Genomic DNA, 17,409 nt, shown 5'->3' on the forward strand with positions numbered 1-17,409 from the left:
CTCCCTGTGCAGCAGGCTGAGGAGGTGGCTTGTTGGCCAGGCAGGGAGGGTACAAGGGCTGGCTGTGAGGTGTCGGTCCTGATTCAGAGTGAGTCACAGTCTCTGTTCTGGACTCTATGTCCCTGCAGCCCTGGCTGAGACATAAGGTGAAAAGCATGTGCTCGCTCCCCTGGGTTGCCTTGAGTTTGAGTAGAGAGGATGGATTGCACAGGACTTTGATTTCCTTGTGGTCTCCCATTCTGGGTATCTACAGTTGGAATCCAATTCCCTTGAGCCTCTGTCCCTTGGACACTGGCTCTTTCATTATGCTTCTTGTAGCATGGTGCTGAGGATGGAGCCCAGGGCCCTCGGGGAGCATCATGGGCACCTGCTACTGAGATCATCCCCAGCTCCAGCCTGGTCCTCACCACTCCCCCACCCCTATTCCCACTTTGGGTGCATGTGAGCCTGGTGTGCTGAGCTTTTGAAATCAGCAAAGATGGAGGAGGAAGAGGAAGAGAAGGAAGAGGAGGAAGAGAGGGAGGAAGAAGAAGAAGAGGAAAAGGAAGAGGAAAAAGGAAGAAGAGGAAGAAGAGGAGCAAGAAGAGGAGGAGGTGGCCCTTTAGGTGGTATGTTCTACTGGTTCCTCACCCAGGCCCTAGGAGGATGAGTTAGACTCTCCATCTGGATTTATCACCCAACAGCTGCCAAGGAGACAAAGAACTGTCTCTTAGATGCCACAGTCTCTGTCCCAGGTGCCTTTCACTGTTCTTTTCTCCCACTGGCAGAGGTTTTGAATCTCTGATCCCCCCCCCCCCGCCTCCACCTCTCAAGCATGTGCTCGCTCCCCCGGGTTGCCTTGAGTTTGGGTAGAGAGGATGGATTGCACAGGACTTTGATATCCTTGTGGTCTCCCATTCTGGGTGAGTGTAGGAAGGCTCCACCATGCTCAGTTAAAGCCATGCTGAGGGTGGAACCCAGCCTGGCTGCAGGGGCCTCAATGTCAAAGGCACCCGTAACATGTGTGACAGCTGTGCCCTTCCCAGTGTGCCTTCTGGGTCTTCCTACTCTCCTGTGTCCCCAGGAGTCATGTGCAGGGCTGAAGGGGGCTGGCTTATGGCCCAGGTTACCCACACAGATGCTGCAGTGCTCAACTTTCTCTTTGTGTCAGAGCTTGGCAGCCGTTGGGGGATTTCTGGAAGGAGGGTGGGGGAGCCAGGAAGGAAAGCTCTGTGGGATCCGGTGTTTCCCCAGAAGCCTGAGTACAAAGAAAGGATGGAGGGGAACTCTGCCCACGAGGTTGTTTTTTCCCTTTAGAAAGAGCCAGCCTGGATCAGAAAGGGGAGGGCCAACGCTCTTCAACTTCAAGGGTTCACGCTAGTCAGATTCAAAATGGTGCATGTTTCAGAAGCAGGGAGCCTAGGGTGGAGGCAGGAGGGGTTCTGCAAGCATGAAGTAGTCAGGTGGTGGCTCCCCTGGTAGAAGGATGGACCTGGACTGCTACACAGAGAGAAAGCTCAGAGAGGTGACGTGGTTGGCTTTGGGTCACACGGCATGTGTTGACAGCTATTTCTTTATTCACTTGTGTCAGTGTGTGTGTGTGTGTGTATGTGTGTGTGTACATGAGTGTTTGAGCATGTGTGTGCTCACGAGGATTCAAGTTTGAGGACAGCCTCAGCTGTCATTCCTCAGCTGTGTGCCTCCATGTGTATATGTGCAGACACAGGAGCATGAATATATAGGAAGAAAGCCACAGGTTTTCTGGAACTGGAGTTACAGACAATTGTGAGCCACCACCTAGGTGCTAAGAACTGAACGCAGGTCCTCTGCAAGAGCAGCCAGTGCTCTTAACCTCTGAGCCACCTCTCTAGCCACAGCCCACCTTGTTTTTGAGACACTGACACCTAGAACTCACCAAGTAGGCTAATAAGCCCCAAGAATTCCCCCTTTTCTGCCTCCCCAGTACACGAATCACAAATGTATGCCAACACACTAAGGTTTTTTCTTCTTTTTAAATATGGGTCCTGAGGGTTGAACTCAAGTCCCCGTTTTTAAGGCAGAACTTTATCAAAGCTACCCCTGCCAACTACTACTATCCTTGAGAGCTATTACCTCAAGCCAAGTGGCTTCAAAATCACAGTAAGCCACTCCCTCAATAGGAGAAGCAGCAGGCTTATCCAGTTGCGTTCTAGATCATTCCAAGCCCTCCTTCATCAGAATGTACTCTCCTTGTTCTCCCAATCACACCCTATGAGTTGTTGAGTCATGGGGAAGTTCGGCTTCTGGGCAGCACACATGAGGGGCAGGGACTTCAGAAGTGCCCTTAAGAGAGTGGCACACAGTTACCTCCTCTGCCTTTGGGCTCCCACAGAGGAAACCCCACAGAAGCCTTGGTCAGAACCAGAATGGGAGCAGCAACAATGCCAGTATACATAGCTGGGAACAAAGTAGTGGCTAAATGGTCCTTGTATCCACCACCACCACAGTCCTGCAGCAATGTGGTACAGACCACGACAGGGAGCAAAGATGCTGACTGCTGTTTCCCACCAGGGAAGGCCCAAGGGCTGGGGTCGTGTGGTGGGAAGAGCCCTCATCGCTGGCTCTGCTCCCCTCCTCCTCCTCCCTGGAAGGACCCATTCTGTTCAGTGTTACCTAGCGCCCTGGGGGAGAAAACGATCCATCAAACAGCACTGAAGATATAGTTCTCAACAAACACTTCTGAAGGAGGAGTGCCTAGAACCTTCTTTCCATGCCACCAGCAGATTAAATGGATCCCATAGGGTCCTACTGGGCATCACATACTCTTGCTGCTGAGACCCTGAGGAGGAAGCATAGAGAACAAGGGCTCACCTGATACTCGGCATGAGCCTCAGTACCCTTTCCATAGCAGGGCACATATCCTGTCTGAGAGTCCCTGCACAGAGTCCTGTCTCTGTGTCTGTCACTCTCTGATGGAGCCTGGTCTGTCTAGAACTCGAACAAGGCTCTGATGATGGAGACCCAGTGGGACCCATGCCTTCCAGAGATAGAGCATGAGTCAGCCCTTCAGACAGCCCAGCGCATCCTGTGTGGAAGGGAAAGGAACAGCAGTAACACACTCCAGGGAAGGTGGGCCATAGCCTGGGAGGCCACATGGGGTGGGAGAGGCAAGGCCAGGGAAATTCTGTGACCTGTCTGTGACCTAATTCTTGACTCTGTCTCCTGAACCATTTCTTTCATGCATGGACAGATTACCATCTAAGCCTACGTCTGATCATTGGGGTTTTCCTGAGGAGGAAATCTAGACATGCTGCAGGCTTCATGGTGGCCTCTGCTGCCCCTCACTGTGGAAGTCCACATTTGCGTTTGCCTCACCAACTCAGTGTGTAACCTCACTTAAACCTGTGTACCTACAGCTCAGAGGTATTGCTCCTACGGGCTAGCTGGGATCAGAGGTGCACGGAGGCTGAGTGACTTCCTAATCAAGTGACTGCAGGCTACATGGAGGAATTCTCCTTCAGCCCACACTTCCCGACTCTGTCAGGCTACAGTGTGATTCTCCCAGGTTATGAACTCTGCAGAGTTGTTTGAACATACCTCCTGTACAGTGTGGAGAGATGACTCAGCAGCTAAGAGCACTTGTTGCTTTTGCAGAGGACCCAGGTTCAGCTCCCAACACCCACATGATGGCTCACAACCGGTGACGCCAGTTCCAGGGGATCCATGCCCTCTTCTTTGGGCACCCGGCACCCATGTGGTATACATACAAGTAATACAGGTAAAATACCATGCACACAGCCAGGGATGGCGCTGCATGAGTTTAATCCCAGTACTTGGGAGGCAGAGACTGGCAGATTTTTATGAATTTGAGGCTAGCCTGGTCTACAAAGTGGATTCCAGGACAGCCAGGGCTGTTACACAGAGAAGCTTTGTTTCATAAAACAAAGCAACAAAACAAGACCAACACCTCAACCCCCAACCCCACCAAAAAAAGAGAAAGAAAGGAAACCCCATGCATATAAAATAAATTTTTTTTTTTAAGGCAGCGTCCTATTCCTTTTCCCTTAAAGCCCTGGCAGTTTTTCTTTCTTTTAAATCAATCTTTTGAATTTACACACACACACACACACACACACATGCATACACGCACGCACGAGTAAGTAAGTGTGTGTGCGTGTGTGTGTGTGTGTGTGTGTGTGTGTGTGTGTGAGAGAGAGAGAGAGAGAGAGAGAGAGAGAGAGAGAGAGAGAGATCATCAGAGGACAACTTGAGGGAGTCAGTTTTCTCTTTCCATTCTGTGGATTTCAGGGGTCCAAGTCTGTTGAGGCTGTGAAGCTTGTTTTTGCTGGTGTCTTTACCCCTCCAGCCACCTGCTAGCCCAGTGACTTCTCCTTATGCTGTCAGTGGGAGGACTAGATCTGTTAGTCGCTGGTATGGAACCATTTAAACAAAGCACAAAAGCCTCCGATATAATATACACGTATCCTAGTTTAGAATTATCAGCAAGAATAATTACACAGTGTGTGCTACTGTTATCACTGTTTCTCTCCTTAAAGATCAGAAACAGCGGTGAATTATTTATTGTCATACAGTGAAAAGCACCGAGGAGTTTGTTGGGGTGAGTGGAGTATCACACAGCTGTGGCAGTGGCAAGTGGCTAATGTTCAGCTGGAAAAATCAACCCTATAAGAAAATAACAAGCTCCTGGGTGTAGGAGGGTGATGGAAAGGCAGCCTGCAGTCTGTAGTTCTTGCCGCAGGTCACGGCTAGGATTAGGGTTCTGGGCCTTGCCTGTGACCTAGGTCAAAGTAATAGCTGTAACTCCTTTACTAATAGGGTGTCATGGGCCAAGCTAGAGGCGGCGCCTCCTGGAGTTTCCAGTCCCTGACCAAGGGTCTTCAAAACTGCTTGAATCCTTCCACACCAGGGCACAGGCCACTGTTGGCCACCTAGCCCTCCCCACTGGCTTCTGTCTATCAGCTGTCTTTCTTGGCTTTTTCACAACTCTGGCCTCGCTTCGGCTTCCCTGGGAGTGCACCCGCCTACGCCTGGCGTCCCCAGACCAGTTCCCAAGCTCTGCCACTGCAGCAGCGGTCACGTGCGAGAGTCTGGAGGGGAGCCAAAAGAAAGGAGGAATGGGTGGGGCCGTTCCTTGGGGGCCACACCCCCCACACTCAAGACATTTTCTCATTGGCGGAGGTTTGGAGGTGCCGCTTTGGATTGGTCGGTAGGCGTGGCCTCGGAGAACGGAAGGGAGGGCTGCCTCTGGAGAGGGTTGCCGGGCGGACAGCGGGAACGCGCTCCGGGGGTGGGGACGCGAGAGCTCACGACTGCTCAATGACAAATCGACTGGGGACAGCTGGGGTCCGGCCCCAGGACGGGGCGGGGCGCCCGTGAGAGCGGCGATTCTGGTTGTGCGCATAACCAGTGCGGCGGTGGGACGGCTCCCCCAGGTAAGGATGCGTGCCTCGCAGGGGACCGCAAAAGCGGGGTGCGCCCTGGAATGGGGAAGTGAGTGCGCTCCCCGCGCGATCGCGGGCCTCATAGTTCCACGTTAGGAGGGAGGGACACGTCTCCTGAAGAAGGACGACGCCCCGGACCGCGCCCCGCTTGGCTTGAGAGGTGTCTTTTGGGAAAGCTGGAGGGCCTCCCAGCCGGATCTGGGGGTGCTGAGGACAAGGGGGAGGCGCCCCAGTTTCTCTTCCCTTGCTGCCTGTCCTTCCCTTTTTCCACAAATGGCCACTTCCTGCCTTTTCAGGCCTCCCGCCTGAGTCGGTCCACTTCCTCAGTCCCTTTCAGATCGATAAAATGTTGCCCAAACTTCTTTCTTAAAGGTCGGAACTTGTACTTTGGGTGACCTGGAGGCTGGGTTCAAGAAGTTTGTGGAGGCTTGTTGGTTGTGAATTACTTTTTGGTTCTGTCTTCCAGTTGCCTTTCGGAGCGTGACTAGCATCAGAGGTGATTTCTAGAAACACGGTGGCTTGAAGGGTTTTCCTGACCCGGTTCTCTGAGCTAAGTCAGATCGCAGCTCAGACTTACGCGTGGCTCAGACTTGTGTGTCCCAGAGGGCGCAACACCCATAGCGGGGTCCTTCCTCCCACTGTGTTCATTTCCAAGTGAATCCCGGAACCTAGGGACTTTGACGTTACCCGGGTGTTCTGGAAGAGGATCTGGAGTGGACTGATTGTTCTTACCGTCACTTGCATTTCCTGACCGCTTTTCTGAAGTTTGGGGGATACTGAGTGATCAAGGCTTATCCTCGGAGGGGCAGGGCTTCGAATGTGCAAGTGAAGGTTGCTTTAATCAGAGCAAGAATCTCGCATGTTAATCTCAGAACGTGTCAAAGTTATGCCGCTTAAGACTGGACTGTGGTCGTGAAGTTGTGAGACTCTGGGGGTCCATGAAGGGAGAATATTGAGAAGGAGGTGTGAGCCAAGGTTGTACCTGGTTTTAGAACTCTGTATGTATGAGACATGGTGTTTTGTAGCCCAAGCTGGTTTGGAACTTGATATGTAACTAGAGTGACCTTGAACTTGTGATGTTCCTGCCTCTACCCCTTGAGTGCTGTGATAACTGTATTCTACCGTGTCTGGTCCATGCAGTGGTGGGGATGGAACCCTGGGCTTCCTATATGCTCAAGAACTCTACCAACTGAGCCAAATCCCCAGCCTGGTTCTGGAATTTTCTTAGTGATGTGGTCTAGAGGAGGCCCTTTGTCTTCTCTGAGCTGTAGCATCAATGTAGCTATGAAAGAGTCGATCACCACCCCCACTGTCAGCTTCCAATCCAGTAGGCAGTGTTTAAGGTGTGGGAGTTGGGGGTGGTCATGAAATGCCCCCTACCTCAGAGTCTCATGTAGTAAAGCATTGGCCACCGTCCTGTGAAGCTATTGGGAGCTGGCAGGGGGATAGTCTCTCCGGGCCCTTACAGAGAATATGGAGATTCTGTCCGCTTCATGACTTTGCTTCTTGTCTACCAAGATGTAAAGACAGCTTCCTCTGTCATGCAATCCCTCCATGATATAACCCCAAAGCAAAAAACTAATATGCCATGGCTGAAGCTGTGATATGTGTGTGTGTATGTATGAGTGTATGTGGATATGTGTGGATATGTATGTATTCTTGTATTTTTATTTCTATGTGAATATGCATATATATGAACGTATGTATGTATTTTTTAGATTTATTTTTATGTGTATGTGGGTGGGGGGAGGACCACGCAGGTGTCCTTGGAACCCGTAAGAGGGCATGGATGGGACCCCCTGGAGATGGAGTTACAATTATGAGCTGCCCCGTATGGGCGCTGGGAACCAAGCAGCCTCTGGAAGAGTAGCACACGCTCCTAACTGCTGAGCCATCTCTCCAAACCCCACTAGGTTATTTATTAGTGAGTGTGTGTTTGTGTGTGTGTGCGTGTGCGTGTACTAGGATGTGCTAGGAGTTGCACAGGACCTTGTGCTCGGCTAAGCACCACCCCCATCCCCAGGGATGCTCCTCGCTCCTCCCCTTCCTTTCCAGTTACTTACTTCCCACTGGAAACAGCAGCTGCTCTTATCTGAGATCCCAGCACGGTTTTACTGTGCCTGAGGAGCTGTTGTTCCCAGACTCTGGAAAAAGTGTGGGTGTGAGTTACTAGATAGCTTTTGGAAAATAGGACCTAGACACATAAGGATAGAAACATGAGAATTGGAACCTTAAATGGAGTCTGGAGAGTGTTTGGTGGATGTTGGAGGAATTAGAGGTGTTCTCAGTCTGTTTGTTTGATTTGGTGCTGGGGATGCAGCCTCAGATTTGTTAAGTTTTAGGCCATGGAGATGGCTCAGTGATTAAAGCAGTTGCCTTACAAGAGTAAGGACTGGAGCCTGGATCCCCAGAGCCCAAGTAAATGCCTGGTGGGCACTGCAGCCTGCCTGTAATTCCAGCATGGAAAGGTGGCTCTCTGGAAAAAGTGGGCTAGCTCAGAGACACGTCGTGCCAGTGAGCTCTGGGTTTTATTGAGGGTGACTCTTGATATCAGCTTCAGCCCCGATGTGCATGTGCACACAATTGCAAAGCACCTACAGCACAAGCAGATGTGGACGCACACCTGTGTACACTTCAGACACAAAGAATGGAAGAAAGCTATCATCGTTATTGCCTTGAAGTTCTTCAAGGTTCCTGCCTTGGGGATGATGGCTCAAGGCTCCATAAAAAGTTTGAACCCGGGGAGTTTGTGCTGTGTCCTCCTATCATAGTGAACCTCTCTAAAGTCTGTGACCAAACTCCCCCATTCATCTCATTTCTAAATGTGGGAACCATTGTTTGGAGACTTTGTCTGAAGCTGCAGTTGGAAACGAAGTAACAACCAGAGCTATTCGGTTGGAACTTTGTGAACGGGAAGGTCTCCAGTAAGACAAAATACAAGGACCCATGCCCTAAGCAAACACTCTACCACAGAGCTATTCCCCACTAGTACAGGAGTCTCCCATGTGTGTGTCTGTGTGTGTGTGGATAATTACTTCTGAACAGCATCTGCTGTTAGATGGGCAAGAAATTTTCTTTTTTTTTTAAATTTAATTTTACATGTGTTTTTATGTGTATGCGTGTGCCTGTGTCTGTTTATGTGTCCCACGTGTGTGCAGGAGTCAAAAGAGGTCAGAACAGGACTTCAGATCCCTTGAGGTGAGAGAGGTGGATTTGAGTCACCGTGTGGGTGCTGAGAACCAAACCCAGGAACCTCTGGGAGAGCAACCAGATCTCTTAACCACTGAGCCATCTTTTCAGGCACAACTGTATGCCTGTGTGAACTTCTGTCCCTCCTACTTACTCAGTGCTGGGATAACAAGGGTGCACCTCCATACATGGTCTGTACAGTGCTGAGGACTAAAGGATAACAAGGGTGCACCTCCATACATGGTCTATACAGTGCTGAGGACTGAAGGATAACAAGGGTGCACCTCCATACATGGTCTGTACAGTGCTGAGGACTGAAGGATAACAAGGGTGCACCTCCATACATGGTCTGTACAGTGCTGAGGACTGAAGGATAACAAGGGTGCACCTCCATACATGGTCTGTACAGTGCTGAGGACTGAACCCGGACCTTCATGCATGCTAGCCTCACACTCTGTGACTGAGTCACATCCAGACTGCCACAGGCCTTCTCAAAGACTAGTGTCCATTGTTTGTTTGTTTTTTAAAAGGTTTTCTGTTTGTGTGTTTTTGTTTTGAGACAGGGTCTCTCATGTAGCCCTGGCTATCCTGGGAACTCACTATGTGGACCAGGCTGGTCTCTGAGTTAGAGATCCGCCTGCCTCTGCCTCCCAAGTGCTGGGGTTAAAGGCATGCGCCACCACCTCCCGGCCTTACCTAGCTTCTTTATAAACACGTTTTAGACTAGATGCTACTGAAGTGGTTTTTGTTAGGGTGCCTCCTAGCATGTGGGTACTGTAGAGGATAAAGACACATCTTGGGTTCCTGCTGTTCTAGAAACTTCCACAGTATACTTCAAATTCCATGTTCTTCTTGTGCTTCATTGTTAGATGCTAGAATTAATCAGCCAAATATGCAATAGCTTTAAAAATTAGAAATTTAAATCTTGCTGTTACTCCAAACCAAATAGAACACAGAGATTCTTTTAGATCAACTCTAAAACACATTGGTGGAAAAAAAATGATACAGTGATCTCCATTGTGAGCAGCTTAAAATGATTATCGGTCTGTGTAGATTTTAAAAGACAAGTATCTGTTTGTGTGCATGGGCAGCGTGTGTACTCATATGTGTAGAAGTCAGAGGACAATTTGGGTCCTCTCTCTCTGACCACATGAATCCCAGAGATAGAACTCTGGTCGCTAGGCTGAACCATCTCACCTGTCCTTCTGCCTCACTATTTTTTAAAATTTAATTTCGTGCACAGCCTGATGATCTATTTGGACTGTTGAATTTGCCTCTTTTGATGATGCTCTTGAGAGCATCTGCCAGGACATTCATGGTGACATCATGGGAAGATGGTGGAAAGAGGGGTGTTTAATTTTATATTTGAGACGGCATCACTCTGTGTAATCCTGGCTTTCTTGGAGCTCACTATATAGACCAGGCTGGCCTGGCATTCACAGAGGTCTGCCTGCCTCTGCTTCCCAGATGCTGGATTAAAAATGCTCAACACTATGCCCAATCTCCTTCCGTTTTGAGATATGGTCTCTAATTGAAGCTGAGGCTTGCCCATTCTGCTAGACTGGCTGGCTAGTGAGCCCCAAGGATTGTCCTGTCTTTACCTCTTCTATTGAGATTGCAGACATGTCACAACACTGTCTACATGGGTCCTAGGGATCTGAAGCCAGAGCTTCATGCTTGCACAGCAGGTGTTTTATCCACTGTAGTGTCTTCCCAGCCCTGTCCTCTGGTCTTATCGCACACGGGCTCTGCCTCTGTCTATGCATGACTACAATGTCTGCTTGCTATGCTACTTCTGTTCTTTTGAGACAGGGTCTCATGTAGACAAGACTGTCCTTGAACTCCCTGTGTAGCTGAAGACAGCCTTCAACCCCCATTCTCTTGTCTCCATGTCCCACGGGCTGAGATGACAGAGACATACATACTCTACCAGCTTTGTGTGGTTCTGGGAACGAAACCCAAGGCTTCAAGCACAGAGGCAAGCACTCAGCTAGCTTGAGCCATATTCACAGCCCTATCTGCAGTCTTGACTGGACCTTGCTTCCTTTTGCTTCAGGACTTCCTTCCTCAGTGCAGTCTTGAGAGGCACAGTAGGTAGGAGTGCTGAGCATAGCGACTGGGAGAGGCAGGGCTGGTTGGGCAAAGGTTTATGGGCCTGTTCAGAAAGGGGGTTAGATTTTATCAATGGTAAACCATTGGAGTGCTAATGGGAATTACCGTTTGCTGGTGTAGAAAGTTCAGATGGGCTGGGGAGATGGCTCAATTGGTACTCGGAATGCAAGCACAAGTACCTGAGCTTGATCCCCAGGACCCATATTAAAACAAAGCAAAGCAAAACAGAACTGTCAAGGCAGCTTGAGTTTGTAATCTCAGTGCTGGGGAGGTGGACACAGGAGCTTCCCCTGGGGAAGCTGATCTAGCCTGATCAGTGAACGACAGGCTGGTGTGAGTATGCAAGTGTGTACTCACAAACACACACAGTTAAATAAACAAATATGTAAGTAGTATCCTAGTTAGCTTTAACTACCAATTTAGCACAGCCTGGAGTCACCGGAGAAGAGAGTCTCCATTGAGGGCTTGGCCTGTGGGCAAGTCTGAAGCAGATTGTCTGCATTGTTATTTGATGTAGGAGGACCAAGCCCATTCCCTGTGCGGTCATCAGGCTTGGCAACAAGTGAATTTTCCTGCCAGGATACCTTGCTAGCCCGAGGTCCAGACATTAAGGGTAGAGGGATGAAAAGTGAGAGATCTATTTGGGGACTGTTGAATTTGAAATTCCTGGAAGACAGCCAGATGGGGTGAAGGGGTGAAGAAGGCAGAAGGGACTGGGCTCTGTCCTCCAGTTTGAGGAGACACAGGAAGCCACTTGAATAGATGTGCTTAGTCCAGGGAGAGCATGGAGGACTGAGAAGGGTAGAAGCCTGAGCCTCAGCCAGGGAGAAAACTTTAGAGAAGAGGTAAGCCCTGAGGAAAGTGAGATCTGTAGTCTAGAAGGATGGGCATTGCCAAGTAGGAACAGCGGAGCAGCGGGGCCTCGGAGGGGAGTGGATGACGACCCTGGGCCGTGGCTTAAAATGCGTTTAAAGTGAAGTGCCATGAGACTGGTTATGTGATTTCCCTTTCTATTGAATCCCTTCCCCGGCCAGCGTGCTAGTATAGGTAGTCGGGGTGAGTCGTAGAGTAGATCTTTGCAGGAGGACCTGGCAAGATGTCACCTAAGCCTGGGATGGCAGTGGAGCCCAGAAAGAATGTGCTGGGATCGGTGTTTAATAGGTGTCTGAGCAAGTGATTGGAAAGATGACAGGTTTGAGGATGTGGTGTCTGAATATTATGTCCCCCATAGGTGTATATGAACACCTGGTCCTGGTTGGTGGTGCTGTTTGGGGAGGTTTAAGGGGTACAGTCTTATTGGAGGAAGTGTGTCACCGGAGGAGAGCTTTGAGACCCTTTTGAGTTAAAGACTTGCCTATTTCTAGTTTGCTCTCTTAGCTTTGTGCTTGTAGTTCAGGCTGTGAGCTTTCAGTCACTGCTGCAGTCACCATGCCTGTGACCGCTACTATGCATGACCCCTGCTGTGGACTCTAACCCCCTGGCACCGTGACCCACATAAACTCTTCCATGAGTTGCCTTGGTCATGGCGTTTTATCGCAGCAACAGAAAAGTAACAGCACAGGGCTCAGTGGAGACACTGAGTCAGACTGTCTTTTTATAGGTAAGAGACTTACTAAGAGCTACTTAATGGAGAGATGGACACACAGATGGCAACATATCAGGACCTCTGGGTGAGATCAGGTCCACATGGCAGAGTGAGGGTCCCTTCTTACACGTTTAGAGGAAGGAGAAGGTTCTATCCCATGTGATTGGTGGTCATAGTACATGCTTGCTGCCAGGCAGTCTCGGATTCCTGTTAACCTGGGGTCAGCTGTGAGGGTGTGGCGAGCAAGAATCTAAGGAAGCAAGTTAATGGGAGAGCTTTGCAAAATGGGGTGGCCCTTGCTAACATGAGCTCAAAGGATAGAGGTGGAGTGGAGAACCCAGGCTCAGGCGAGGTGTACTGGAGAGGAGGCCTGGAACTTAGTATTCCTGAGCTGCTAGAGTCAGAGCCTGGCTCAACAGGCCAACTAAACAGACTGGTTGTCGTGAAGAGCAGATAGAGGAGATTTTCTTAACATGGCCACATTGGGAAGAGCAAGCAAAGAGGTCTGGTGACCCTTACAAGCCCTTCTTTAGGGTCCTGATGTGAGGTTCAGGTTTCAACAGAGGGCAAGAGCTATGCATAGCCAAGCTGTCCTGGTCAAGGTGTGGTCTCTCCTGCAGGGGGTCTGACAGTCTGTCAGCACTGTGTGAAGCCTCTTCCTGAGAGAGGAGCTCCTCTCTGCCTGGCCCCAAGGCTCCTGCCTCTTTCTCTCAGTATGATATTCCCAGGGAAAGGCCAATTTCATGGGTCCATCGTCAGAGCACAAGTGTCCCTTCTGGAATATTCTCAATCTTGCCTGGACAGTTGTAGTGGGAGTGCCCGCACCTGTATGAACAGGATGGATTCTGAGGACCATGAAGTCAGAAGCAGAGTCTGTGTCCTCCATGCATAAGGGAAGTGACCAGGAAGGAGGTCTGGCAGTGACAGAACATATCCCTGGGAGGCGAGGCATTAGCCACGTGTGAATTTTGAAACAATGAGGTGACTGAGAAGAGCGGACAGGAAGTGGCCATGAGGACGGAGAAAGGAAGACAGGCCTGGGGAGGCCAACACCGTATGCTTAAGATATGGAGTCTTTAGGGACAAGCGTAGAGGAACATCCTTAGAATAGAAGAATGCTATTGTAAGCCTTGCTGGTATCCCTAGTGTTTGGGGACAGTGGGTCAGTCACTGCTGAGGTGGATGAAGTGTTGAGCTGAGAGGCCTAGTGTTGGGGAAGTGTGGGACATCCTCCTGCCTGTCCCAGTGGAGGCAGAGCCATGTGCAGGGTGTGCTGGCCTAGCAGAGACCCGTTCCAGCACTGCCTGCCCCAAGCCTTGGCAGAGGAGGCAGCTCCCTCTTGCTGTGCATACAGCCAAGGCAGGGAGACAAAGGACATTAACATTATAGCAGTCAGAGCTGACCTGTAACTAGGACACAACCCCAAATGCCCATTTGCTTGTTTGGAAAGTAACATTCTCAGTATTAAAAAAAAGAAAAGAAAAGAAACACACACACAAAGTGAAAGTAATCGGCAAGGAATTTCTTTCTTCCTTTTTAAAAATCTTGCTTATTTATTTTTATGTTTATAATTGTTTTGCCTATGTGTCTCTATGTACCACATGCATGCAGTACCTGCAGAAGCATGCAGTACCTGCAGAAGCATGCAGTACCTGCAGAAGCCAGAAGAGAGCATTGGATCCTCCTGGACTAGAGTTACAGACAGTTGTGAACTACCATGTGGGTACTAGGAATCGAACCTGGGTCCTTTGAAAGAGCAGTCAATGCTCTTAACTACTGAGCCTCAGGCAATGTCTTTTTGTAAAAAGGGTGTACCACCAGCCAAATCAGGATAGCAAACAGCATACAAGGCCAAATGGCCCCTGTCTTTTACCCCAATGGAAAGGGGGAGCTTGGCTGTTCATTTTGGCTGAGGTTCAGCCTCACAGTTCACTCCCAGGTGGCTAATGTGGAAAGCAGCTAGTAGAAAGAAAATGAAGGAAAGAGGCCATCACAGTCTGGGGTATAGAGGGCCGTGTGGGTGGGAGGCTCTGGTCACAGTCTGGGATGCAGAGGGCCATGTGGGTGGGAGGCTCTGGGTAAAGTTTTACAAGGTGGGAAATGAAAAGATTTGAATTCCTTTGCATAAAACTGTAGGAGGTAGGGAGATTTATGAATTCGTTGTTCTTGGCAACTTGTTACCTTTGATAGAAAAACTAAAACCCATTTCTTACAAGCTGAATGTGGAGGTGTGCATCTGGTCCTCAGAAGGCTGAGTGAGGAGACTTGTAAACCTAAGAAATAGAGGCTAGCTTGGGCAACCTGATGAGACCTTATCTCAAAAACAAGTACAGGGAGTGACTGGAGAGATGGCTCAGAGGCTGAGTGCTTACTGCTCCTGCAGAAGGACCCAGGTTCCATTCCCAGCACCCACATGGCAGCTCATAACTGCCTATAGCTACAGTTCCAAGGAATCCAATGCCCTCTTCTGGCCTCTGCAGGCACTGTGCTCATGTGGTGTACCATCTGTGCATTCAGACATTCAACATAGGTAGACAAATAAGGGCTGGGCATATGGTTCATTCAGTAACTGCTTCTTATGCAAACATGAGGATCTGAATTTGATTTCCAGCATGCATGTTAATAGAGGGGTCAGGTAGGTGGAGACCAGTGGACCCCTAGGACGCACTTGCCAGCCTGTGCGTCCTGTTGAGTTCTGTCACTTAGGCCAGAGAGACAACCTCAGCTTTGTTTCCTCATATCTACATAGGCACCTGTGTGAACACACACACACACACACACACACACACCCCAAACCGTGAAGAGCCCATTACAGAGGCTTCTGAAGGCAAACGAGGTCATCTCTTCAGGAGAAGGAAGAGATTAAGTGAGGCCGCATGATGGAGATGATAGTGTACCAGGAGAATGCTCTGTCCTGAGATACCTTTATAAGCGTTTCTCCAGGCACCCTGTGACATGGGAAAGACAGACCACGTCCCTGCTCCGCAGAGGTGTAGAGTCCGCTGCTTGACCACACAGCAGTGTAGGGGGTGTGGACACTCTGCTCTAGAAGGAGGGGCCTGCTTCTGGTTAACTGCTGAACACACACCACTGAGGGAGGAGTTTTCCTGCCCTGCCCCTTCCTTTAAGAACCAGTCCTGTAACTTTGAGTTTTTTTCAAACCTTATTTTTCATGATGGTTCTTAAAGGCGTTAACCTCCCTTGTAGCCCACCACCCACCAGAGGTGGGAAAGAAAGGATACGGGGGAAGCGGACCTGTTTAGAAAGGTTCTTTGGAGCAATTCCCATCTCTGTCATCTAGAAATTGGCAGTTCAGTTCATAGGTCAGCAGCAGAGGCTCGGTCCACTCACCAACACTTCACGGAGACGCCAGCAGTCCAATTTAGTAGAGTATGGTTAGAGACAGAGGTGACACGACCTAGCAGAGACAGCCAGGCCTCAGCCTTGGCTAGAATCAGCAGGAGGGACTAGAAAGAACAGTAGAAGAAATTCTTGGCTGTGCCTTTCTCAGGGAAGTGAAGATCACCAAAGACTCGAGACCCACAGGCACTGCACAGCTAGCTGTACCTGCAAGCCAAGTTGTCTCTGTCACTCTGTAGAGTCCTATTTAGATCCTCCAAACATCACGTGTCCTCCACAGCTTGCCTCAGCATGGGCCTTGCCTCAGCACTTGGATCTGATCAACCCAAGTCCAAGGAAGCAGCGAGAAACTGCAGCACACCACCAGAAGTTTTTTGGTGCATTTCTCTCTGTGAAGTCCTGACAGATGTAGCTCAACTACGCAAAAGAATCCTTCATCACGAGTCCTTTCACGTGCTTGTTCTAGCAGAACATCCTCTCTCCTGTGTCTGCTTCAGTGAAACGTTCCTTCATGAGTCGGCCTTAGCCTTTCACACCTGTGTCCACTTTAACAACAACGTTCCTTCACAGGTTTGTCCTAACCGACAAACAGCATCCAATCGACTTTCCAAAGAACCTTTCAGTTTCCTTCATGGCACCTTGACTGGCCCTCAGTGGTATTGGCCTGGAGGCTGCTGCCCTTCTCAACACTATAGAACAGCCTAGTGAAGTTTGCATTTGCATATTTAAAAAAACCTCCATTTAAAGCATGTTAGTAAATAAATGTTTGAGGGCTGAAGAGACAGCTCGATGGTTCAGTGTGTACTGCTCTGGAGGGGGACCTGAGTTCAGTTCCCAGCACCCACACTGAGCAGTTCACAACCATCTGTAAGTCGAGCTCTAGGGCACCTCTTCTGGCCCCTAAGGGCACCTGCAGTCAGGTTCACTCCCCCACCCTAGACATAGACATATAATTAAGAGTAAAAAAAAAAAAATCTTTGCCGGACAGTGGTGGTGCACGCCTTTAATCCCAGCACTTAGGAGGCAGAGGCAGGCAGGTTTCTGAGTTCGAGGCCAGCCTAGTCTACAGAGTGAGTTCCAGGACAGCCAAGGGTACACAGAGAAACCCTGTCTCAAAAAACAAAAAACAACAAACAAAAAATATCTTTAAAAATGAACACAAAATTGAATGTTTTGAAAAACACTCCAAACAGAGAATGTGCATCCAGGCTACCAGAGTTTACAAATTGACAGCTGTATTTCACCAAGTAGTGCAAATGGTGACAAGCGGCAGAGCCAGCGCACTGAGGAAACAGCGGAGGTGAGGGCACAGCAGAGCAGGGCATAGCACGGCTGCCTTCCTGTGGGCGCTGTCTCATTTGTGTCAATGGCCTACTGGTGTTTCCTCATGATTTCTCCTGGGTGGCTCAAAACACATCCATTTTATGTTCCCGTCCTTTAAACCAAAAAAAGAGGTCACCTTTAGTTTTTAATTAATGTGTGTCTGCGTCTGTCAGCGTATGGGTATGTGGATGTGACTACAGGTGACAGTGGAGTACAGAGAGTGACTTTGGATCTCCTGCAGCCAGAGATACAGGCAACCACCCAACATAGGTCCCGGGAACTGAGCTGGGGCATGTGTTCTTAACTGATGAGCCACTTCACTGGACCTGCCAACCTGCTTTTCCTTTCCCCCTCTTTCCTTTTAGTTTGGCACAGGGTCCTGTTATTTCCAAGGCTAGCCCGGAGCCACTGATCTCTTTG

At 49.6% G+C, this 17,409-nt stretch overlaps 1 protein-coding gene across 1 annotated transcript in view; it reads left to right on the forward strand.

Moving 5' to 3' along the window:
• Positions 1-5,211: 5,211 nt before the first annotated feature.
• Ralb (RAS like proto-oncogene B) overlaps positions 5,212-17,409 on the forward strand; it is a 36,930-nt gene continuing 24,732 nt past the window's right edge. Inside the window, exon 1 of the mRNA XM_028771525.1 lies at positions 5,212-5,411. The gene's annotated coding sequence lies outside the window, so the exon portion shown is untranslated. The remainder of the gene's footprint in view (positions 5,412-17,409) is intronic.

This window comes from Grammomys surdaster, unplaced genomic scaffold (assembly GCF_004785775.1).
Source record: "Grammomys surdaster isolate TR1022 unplaced genomic scaffold, NIH_TR_1.0 208, whole genome shotgun sequence".
Taxonomy (NCBI): domain Eukaryota; kingdom Metazoa; phylum Chordata; class Mammalia; order Rodentia; family Muridae; genus Grammomys; species Grammomys surdaster.